This window comes from Cebus imitator, unplaced genomic scaffold (assembly GCF_001604975.1).
Source record: "Cebus imitator isolate Cc_AM_T3 unplaced genomic scaffold, Cebus_imitator-1.0 Scaffold500, whole genome shotgun sequence".
Lineage (NCBI taxonomy): Eukaryota > Metazoa > Chordata > Mammalia > Primates > Cebidae > Cebus > Cebus imitator.
The window spans coordinates 565750-575809 of NW_016107815.1; the positions used below are offsets into that span (position 1 = coordinate 565750).

At 46.6% G+C, this 10060-nt stretch overlaps 1 protein-coding gene across 3 annotated transcripts in view; it reads right to left on the reverse strand.

Annotated features, from left to right (window-relative positions):
- Positions 1-8273, reverse strand: part of GPAM (glycerol-3-phosphate acyltransferase, mitochondrial) — a 63958-nt gene extending 55685 nt beyond the window's left edge. Inside the window, exons 1-2 of one of the 3 annotated variants that reach the window (XM_017513742.2) lie at positions 8227-8241; positions 8048-8137 (exon numbers count right to left, since the gene is read on the reverse strand). The gene's annotated coding sequence lies outside the window, so the exon portion shown is untranslated. Of the gene's footprint in view, positions 1-2754; positions 2833-8047 lie in introns of those variants that run through there. The other 2 variants (XM_037733211.1, XM_017513744.2) reach the window with 2 other exon arrangements.
- Positions 8274-10060: the final 1787 nt, after the last annotated feature.

Below are 10060 nucleotides of genomic sequence, written 5' to 3' on the forward strand. Positions count from 1 at the left end.
TGTATGTCTACCATGATCTGTTGCTTTCCTACACACTATATGTTCCTGACAACAGTGTGAAAATCTGATGTTTTACAGATGAGGAAATGGAGCTTATATGGCTAGTAAGAATTGAAACAGGGATTCTATCTTTTCCACTCTACCTCCAAGCCTGTGCAAATAATTCAGATTATCCAGCTCTAATTCAGATTTTCTTGAAGTAGATGCCTTCAAGAAAGGTGTTAGAATATACAATACAGTGCCTAGCACAGAGTAGAAGCTCAATAAAACAGGATGTATTAACAACTCTTAATGTGGTTTCTCAAACTCAGGTAGAAGTCATCTGATTCAATAGTTCTCAACCTGAGGTGATTTTCTTCCCCAGGAGATATGTGTATGGAGATACATTTAGTTGTCACAAATGAAGGGAGGGGTACCACTGGCATCTAGTGGTTAGAGACCAGGACACTGCTAAACGTCCTACAATGCATGGGACCATCCCCACAACAAAAAGAATTATCTAATGTATAGCACTTATAGTGCCAAGGTTGAGCCATTCTGATCCAACCTAATGCATTCTACAGATAAGGACACCCAAACCGAGAGAGATAAAGAGACTTGCACAGGTCCACACAGCTGGCAGAGCCTCAATGAGAAACATCGCCTAAAATCTTCCACAATGCTCTTGCCCCTGCATAAGCAGCCAGCGCAGATTCCAGAGGAACACAGTGTCCCTCTAGGGGCCCGGCCACCAGCTTCATGCTCCCTCAACTTCCTTTTCTTAGGGGTGTAAACCAAACACAATGATCAAATCAAAGAAACTTTTGATTTACAAAAGAAACTTTTGATAACAAAATGGGCAAGTTAAAATATTAATAATTAAGTCGTCACATAAGGTCATGGTAGAAACTGCCAGAAACGTTCTCTTTAAAATGTACGTTTTGCATTACCATTGTCACCAACAGCCATGTCTGGCCTCCTATGTGCCAGGAGATGTGTTGGGTCTCAAGGGAGAGACAGGCAGGGGGAAAAGGTGTCCACCAATATCACAAAAGGTATATCCTTGACCTCAAGAAGCACTCAACCCAAGCATGAGGGTCCCTTTTGCAGTTGCTGTCACAGAGAGAAGCCAAGATTGCAAACATGGGTAGAATAAAATGATTCTTGCCACTAAATATCTAAGCTTAGCATGACTTGCTTATTTTAAACAATGTTTAAGTCCAAGAACTTGGATTTTCCACTTACATTCTTGAGATGCAGCTTGCCTGGTAGACATTTTGTTGTATCCATCAAGCTAGTGAGGGACTTCCAGTGCCCTGGACCATATCTCAAGTGTCAATAACCACATGCATCAGGGGACTTCATTTAACCACAGCAGAGCCAATGATCTCAAGGTCCCCTAACAGAAGCAGGTGGATGGAGAACTCCTAAGATTTGGCTACCGTAAGCCAAGGTACTGGCATCTTTGCACCAGTCTCTAAGCTGCTTCTAAGTGGAAGCTGTTGACCTGAGTTAACACCACTCTGAAGATCAACTTTTATCTTGAAATATCAGTGAAAAATTAAACATCCTGATAACACTAAGTACTAATTGCTTTTATTTCCATTGCAACTGCTTTCTGAGATGGATAATTTCCCCTTTAGATTTTCATGACTTTGGCCCAGAGAGTGGATACTTGAGGCATTAAACATACAGGAGCCTGGGATGCCAAGAAAATGGTAGTTTCTATTTAAGGATTTGGCTGCAATAGCCAGCTAAGTGTCTTGGGGAAGTGAATGGAATTTGAATAGATCAACTCTGCCACTCTGCTACAGGCTGGGAAATCAGAAACTAAGAAGGATATCCCAAGGGTTCCTACATGGGTTTGGGCATGAATGTTAGCCTTGGTGACAACCAGCTTTTTGAACAATGCTTCCTGGACTCTGAGCTATCAGTGCAGTAAACCAAGGGATACTAACTTTTTTATTCTGCCGAGTCTTGATGTTAACATTGAATTAAACATAAATTACCAATCAACAAACCCCATCATTTGGTAAAAGAAAGAATGCTTTAAAATTCCAGCAAGCAGGAAGGATAGATTCTCAAAATGAAAGGAAGTTCCTCAAATTGAATATACTCACCCTAGACTGGAAAAAAAATCATAAAGCAACAGCTACCTGAGGTCTGGCATGTGGCTGCCATGAATGCTAAACAACCATGGGCGGTGGCTGAAGAAGAATCAGTTGAGACCCAGCTGGAATGGAGATGGTGTTCAGGGCATGGACAGGGATTGGGGAGGGGGAGAGTTGGGAAGAAACACACTGCACTGTGAATACACTGCGCCGTTCTATGGTCTGCTCACATTTTCCACTCTGTAATCCTGCAGTAAATTGCCTGTTTAATCACCAGTCTCTTCCATTGGGCTGTGAGTTCCTTGACAGCAGTGACTGTGCCTTGTTGGCCTGATTCATGGAGCTGATTAGACATGGGGCAGGCATCATGGTGTGGTCAGGCACTGAAAGAGCGATGGCAAAGCCCCAGGGACACACAGTGCTGCTTCACGGATCCGTGCCATTGGAGGATTAGAGAGCACATTTTCTAGTGTCTAATAGTGCGTGTTGTTCTGTCTGGGTAGTGGAAGAGCCCCACCCCTGCCTTACCCAGCAGGCTCACCCTGAGCATCAACCCACAAGACAATTGAAATGCACCCCAAGGGGAGCCTGATGAGAGCCAAAACTGCTGCTGCCCCAGCCCGGGGGATCGCTGAGCAAAAGTTCAGCTCCTCTCCCACAGTACCTGCAGATGTCCGAGGGGGAGCAGAGCTGATAGTGGGGTGCAGCCAGCCTCCTGCCTGCTGCTGCTTCATGGTCCTCCTGGTTTTCCCAGAGCCAAGTCCTAGCAGAGTGCTCAGTCCCAAGGTTTTAATTTTCCCAGCCCCCGTTCCTCATAGTCACTTTTTGGAATTGACTCAAAACAAAAACAAAAACAAAAAGAAAAGCAAAAAAACACCATTACTAGCAGCCTTCGGCGTTCATTTCTACAGCAACCACCCCCTTCTTGCAGAATGTCCAGCTCACAGGGAAATGAATGTTACTTTCTTTCAAGACTCATTTTGGGTGTTTTTATGGCCAATCTGATTTCTGGCAGGATATTGAAGCCCCCAACACAGCTATACTTCCCGCTGGCCCCACAGGGCATAAGTGGAGTTTACATGCAAAGCTCACTAAGCAAGTGCACCCAGGCAAGGGGTGGAAAAAGGGCTCCTGCCTGCCTGTGCCTGGAGAACCCAGGAGCTGTGATGCAGTGTTTTAATTAGCACTGGCTCAGCCTGACACATCCAACATGCTGTGTCACTTGGAGAATCCAGTACCACGAGGTTCTGGGAACTGAAGGATGAAAGTGAACTTTTCATTGCACATATACTGTAATTTTCCTCTTAGGAGCTATTGGGGGTCATTGCCTTGGGGTACAACTTGCTAATCAACTTCTCTTGGGAAACAGTTCTTGATCTTGTGTTTTGTTGCATAGCATCTCTGTCCCTTTCTTAACATTCAACTCTCTATGACTCTACTGTCAAACAGGGAGTTTTCAAATCTTGAATTCATATGGAGAAGAGTTGTGTGCCCTGAAGTCTCCGGCCTACCGCAGTTTTCCCACCATTATTGCCCTCTTTAGACATCATCAGCTAAAACACCAATGGCCCTGGAGGTCCCACTAAGCCCATGACCAGCCAGCAATAGGAGGGGATGGGCTAACAGATAACTGAAGGCAAGAATGAGACCCCAGGTAGGGAAGAGGAGAGGGAGAAAGAATGGATATGCTTCTGGAGAGGTTGAGGGGACAGCCTCCCTCCACCCAACTCAGGAAAGGTGGGAGAGAATTAAAGATGCTGATAACCCCATTCTTTCGGGAGCCTGAGGCTAAGCATTTCCTTTCATCACCCTCTGAAAACCTCGCCTCCCCACCACCTCCAGAGTTTCTGCTGTGTCTGTAAAAAATGCTAACCAGCCATTTGCAAGACATGTCACTAATAAGAGCCCACAATAGATATGGTGTGCTGTGCAAAGGGAACATGGTGCTCCTGGGGGAGGTCGACTGGAAAGCGTTGGGAGCACTCATGGGCAGCCAAGGAACAGACCTGGGCCTGTTCTCAAATCCTCAGCTCCCTGCTGCCCTCACAGCCTTCCTGTTCTCAGAATTTCACCATCCAAAGAATCCCATCTCAGGTGGGTTGATTGCCCAGGCTAGACATGCAGGTGCTTAGAGAGGAAGGACACAGAGAACTAGGTCTACAGGAAGGATGCACGTAGTTCCTGGAAAGGGGCTTAGGGGCTTCTTCTGATAGGATTGACTGCAGTGGGGTGAATGCTGGGCTCCAACTGGGGGAAGTAGAAGGGAGGTGCTGAGAGAAAGGGGATTCTAGGAGGCAGAACAGGCCACTTCTTCCTCCCACCGTCCTTGAGTTTGGGCCTAGCTTCTCTCCACCAGCAGAAGCACCTGGGGAAGGAGAGCCCAGGACAGGGAGTCAGAGGTCCTCGTTTCATCTGGGTCTAACCTGCCATCAAATCATAAAATGCCAGAGGCGGGCAACTCAGTCTCATTTTATGCTGAGGATCATTCAGTCCAACTCTCTCATTTTATGCTCAAGACTCTGAGCCCCAGAGAGGTGCAGGTCCATGGCCAGGGCGGCAGGTAGTGAGCACTTCCTGCATTCCGGTCGAATGCAGGAAGGGTTCAAATCCTGTTGGTTCATCAAAGAATCTTTTCTTGGCTAGCTCCCGCCCCATTTAAACTAGGTTCTTTGTTCTTGTTCTCATCCTATATGGGACTGACCCATTTGTTTGTGTGCTTTCTTTTTAATGTCGGTCAACTGTAAGTTCCACAAGAACAGGCACATCTTCCACTCTACCCACCGTGCCTCATACACAGTAAGCGCACAACTGATACTTACTCAACACAGAATCTGTACTCTCAAAGTAACCTCATGAGAAATGATTACACTCACTTTACAAAGGAGGAAACTAGACCTTGGACAATTTAAATAACAAGTGAAAAAAGCAAGATCCACTTGTGGATTCTAATGACCTTTTTCCTTAGGCTGTCTGCTTTTCTAACAAAAGATTAACAGATTTATGAGGGTTTCTTAAGCTGTAGACCTTGGTTTAGACTTTTTCAAATGCGATGTTCTAGAACCAGATGCCCCAAGGCTATTCCCTGAGAGAGGAGAAGAGGAGGGGTCACTTGGAGACTTAGGGCTGCTCAAAGCAGGTGTCTCCAGGCGGGTGTCCCATCTTGCCAAGTCATGTACAAGTGTGGAGCCCACAAGCCTCAGTTGTCCAAGAAGATGCTAAGTCAGGGTTCCAGGCAAGGAAGAGGGGGCTGAGGACCACCAAGCAGGGAACAAACCCCAACTTAGTAACTGGGGAGGCATACCGACAGGAATATCGGTCTGATAGGAATATTATTAGGCTGGTGCAAAAGTAATTGTGTTTTTTGCCGTTACTTTTATTAACAGAAACCAGGCACCAGAATGCAGTCAGCCCAAAGCTGGGGGTCTGGAGAAAGCCCCCGGTAGAAGGAAAGGGCAAAGGCTTGGAGGCGAGACCAGCCTACCATTGAGTCTCGGCTCTAGTACTCACCAGCGTGGCATGTTCCTTATGCTCTCTTAGCCTTGGTTTGTTTCATCTGAAACACAGGGTGGTGCTAACCCCCCTACCTCATAAGGAGGAAATATGAGACAGCCAGGGCAAAGCACTCAGCACGGTGCCTGAGATACAGTCCACTTCTGGACAATGCTAGCTTCATTAAGCACGTCCTTCAAGGCTGAAACAAACTCCAGATTTGGGGCTTCTCTTCGTGTGTAGGTGAGAGACTGTGAGTGCTTAACCCTGGCTACCATGGCTTAAGAGGGAGATGAGGAAAGCTGATCCTGACAGAGAGAACAGAGCAGATCTCAGAACTGAAAGCATCTCAGCCCAGGGTCTGTGCTTGCTAATCGCTGAATTCTCAAAACCTGGCTCACAGCTTAGCACGTGGTTGGTGCTCAGTAGACCCAGCTGAATGAATGGGGTCCAACCAAGCAGGTGAAGCAGTTGCTATGTGTTTACCATCAGCCTGCTATCATTCATCAATTTCTTACTGGCTCATTCAGTCCTAGAGTGGCCATCATGACATAGATGTTAAAAAAAAAAGTATGGGCTCTGAAGTCTGCCATTTACTGTGCTAACTTAGGCAGCTTCCTTAACTTATAGTTTGCTCATCTGTTAAATGGGGTTAACACTCACCTCAGTGACCTCAGTGGCTCATTGTGGGGACTGAGTTAATAAGTACAGAGCCCTTAGAAGAGTGCTGGGTACACAGAAGACACTCCATCAATGTTAGCCATTATTACAAGAAAGAGTCTACTGGGTGTCATGGATTCCTAGGTGCTGGGGTCCTGGCTGAGAGCAATAAAGGCATGAACCCTCCCTTCATAGCTGTCAGTCTGGCCGGGACTATGGATCAGGAAACAAGCAATCATATGACAATATGGTTAGTGGTCCAATAAGGGGAAGTTCAGGGGACTCTAACCTCATAGCAGAGGAAGTAGATTTACTCAGAAAGAGAGATGACTGATCTGACTTGGTCAGACCAGGGGGCAGGGTAGGGTGAAGAATGCTTTAAGCAGACAGGATAACATGTGATAAGGTTTGACCATGGTGGGTCCGGAAAACTGGAAGAGTGTTCCTGTGGTGAGACAGCGGTAGAGAAGGATGAGGAAAGAGCCCCAAGAGGCACACAGGATCCAGACCATGCAGGTAATGGCAAAGAGAGAAATGGTTCTAACAGAGCAGAGAAGAATCACATGCGAGAAGCATAACCCCTGCACCGGGCTTGCCCTCTGCCTCTTGGCAGTTTCCACAAATTTAGGAAGAAGAGCATGAGTTATTATGACAAACTTCCTGGCCCTCATGCTCTGAGTAATGTCAGGAAATCCCATAGGGCCCCTGCAGAGAAGGCTCCCTAGGGACCACAGTAGTTAGCACAGGAAGCCTCTTCACCGTCCTGTGGGGGATCCACGGACTCATTCTGCTGCAGCTAATAAAGCAGGGACGATCGGATACCAACACTGAGAATTAAGACAACATGGACAGAAATACTTGGGAATAAAGTCAGCCACAAAGAGTGGAGAGAGAAAATGCTGTTGGCATGCTTACTTCTTAACCTGCAATGCATATAGGGAAAAATCAGTGTTAAGAATACCGACGTACTATAAAAGCATTCTTTTCCACACAGTACTAAAATAAAAAGCATTGTTTCCCTTGGTTTTGCATCATATCTTCCCCTCTGCCGCCACCTCCAGCCAAATCGAACAGAGCAAATGAGGTCTGTCTTTTCCGCTGTCTTTCATCTTCATTCCAGATGGTTAAATCCTGCTGGCCCCACATGGAGCCCAGTTTTCCCCTACAGTGAGAAAGTCCTTTGACATAAAGCTATCTGCCTGACCAAAGCTCAGAAAACACCCCTGAGTAGGAATACAGTGGGGATAATAATTAATATCACCCATTAAACACAGACCTTAAAGTGGGAAAGAAACTTTCATAAAAGAGGGGTTCAGCCCCTCCTCTTTCTCTGTAGCCAACATCATGAGGATTGGTACCAGGATTTGGACTACTAAGCAGAGCCTTTGAAGGCCATGTGCCATTTGCAAATCAGATTTGATGACGTTTCAAGCTAAAGCAATTAGATTTTTCATAAAGTGTCCAAAATCTTCTCAGGACTTTGGGGTTTCTGAAACAGGGTGGAGGATTACATGGAGGCCAAAAGAGTAGCAAAAACTCGGGAAGGATTTCGTGAGGAGCAAATGCACACAGATATGAATGTTACAGCACAAACCTCTTTGCAGCTGCAAATAATTATGCTCAAGAGCCTCAGTTTTGCCTTTGCATAGAATTCCGTGATTCTGAGTTCTTTGCTTTGTCTTTCTTCTTCCTACTGTGTCTGCCTCTCCTGCATTCCACTCTGCTTCCCTGGCTTCCTTGTCCTAACCCTGTGTCTCTTGTCATGACATCCTAAGAAATTACACCCTGTCCCCCAGGTTTTTAAATACCTGTATCCTTGACTTGGTGGTGTTTGAGGAATTATTTCCAATCAGTTGATTAGCAAAGCTGATGGAGACTCTGGAGAAGATGGTCCCAGGCTGTGGGTGAATAAAAAGCAAAGTCCGGTTCCTCTGGGTGCCCGTTTGTATGGCCAAAGGCTGACGGACTTTGGGTGCTCCTTAGTAACCTCAGAAAGAGGCCCCCAGCAGCAGCGAATTCTCCCAGTGCAGTTTTGAAACACCACAGAAGGAGGAAGCCTCTTTAATCAAATAATAACCAGTCAGAGATAAGGCCTGCTAGGCTGAGCTTGGCCAGCCAATCACTGGCTTCCTTCTGACTGCAAGGACAAACAGACCCAGGCTTCTGGAGTGCATTTCAGGGCTTGTTATAATTTAATGATGCAATGAATGGTGTCTTCTTCGCATTGCCTGGTGGGGGTTTTCTAACTGGGGAGCGAAACTTGGAGCTCAGTAGCTTCATTCCTGGTAGATGTGTCCGCAGCTTGAGTGTTCACATGGAGCCCCAGGCTCCTGTCCTGCCTGGTTCCAACTTACAGGAGCATTCTCACTGCTGAGGGGAAGGGAGACTTCAGCAGGGCTGAGCGGGGCTGGGATCCCCACGGGGTGAGCCTATTTGACACCAGATGTCCAACTCACTGACGGTGACTCTGAAAGGGTCGTGGAAACCCTAGTGACTTGCTCTCATGTGTTGAAGATGCTTTATGTGCATTTCCTACTTGTCTTTAATCAGTCATGACTTTGGTCTTTTCTATTTCTTCATCCTGTTTCCAGCTGCTGCCACCCTCCCCTTCCAAAACTATTATTGCTCTGTTTGGCTTATGAAGAGGTCTTGAAAAGAGTGTACCTTCTGGGGACTAAGAAGGCCGACAAGGGGGGTGCTGGGGTCAATAAAGGCCCTTGCTAGCCATGTCCCTCTGACTTTGAACACTGTCAGTCACTTCCCTGCTGAGTTGTTGTTGCAAAGACTAAATGTATGAGAACTCCCTCTCTTTCTTCTGAGGCTCTTACAGGCCCTGAGGAGTGGAAGACAAATCCTAAAGGGTCTTGATATATTAAAGCTCAGTATTTAAAGGAACTTAAAGGAAACCCTCTTGTGACGTAAATAAGCACTCATTCAACAGTTACTTATTTTGCATCTACTTTGGTGCTAATGACTGGGGGCACTGAGGTGAGCCAAACCTGGCAGTTTTCTGCCTTCCTGAAACAATGTCAGTACAGGAGGTAGCAGTTTGTGAAAGAAGTCCTTAGTGTAGAGGAACCAGTGGCAGGGACCGGTGAAGAGGGCTTGTCATGAAGGGTACGAGCCTGTCCAAAGGAACTAGAACAAAACCAGCAGTGGCGGGCTGGAAGTGGATCCTAGTCATTAAGAGACCCACACAAACCCAAACATATTTCTATAGATTTGTTTTTTTAAATGACTCAACACCCCTATAACACCCCTCAACATCACAAGTGCCTATAACACCCCTCAACATCATAGATTTGTTTATGGCCAAGGACCCACCTAGTTGGTGTACCTAACATAGAGCCTTGTACTTGGTAGGTACTCAGTGAATGCCAAATGGATGAAGGCGACGTGTGGGTGTGGGGAAGGCTGAAATGACTCAGAGCACCCTGCACACATGCCTGTCATCATGCCAAATGGGAACATCCCAGGCTTTCCTCTCAGGGTCCCCCTTTGAACCATAGCACACATTGTTCCTGACAATTTCAGGCTACTCCATTACACACCCCCTTTTATTATTGCTTTATGCATATTTGCTTGTTCAGGTGTGCTTGTTTGGTCTTCCCAGCTAGATCATGAGTCCTTGTGGATGGGAACAATGTTCTCTCAGCTCTCTGTAGCCTCCAGGCCTAGCACAGAGCCAGGCCCAGCCATAGCATTCACCCATGGCGTGGGTCAATAATGCATGCCATGCCAGCCACAGAGGAGCACTGTTTACATTCCCCTTCAGGAGAACCTGCTGCAGGTTCCTGGTTGACTGGCAGCCTCTCAGTGCT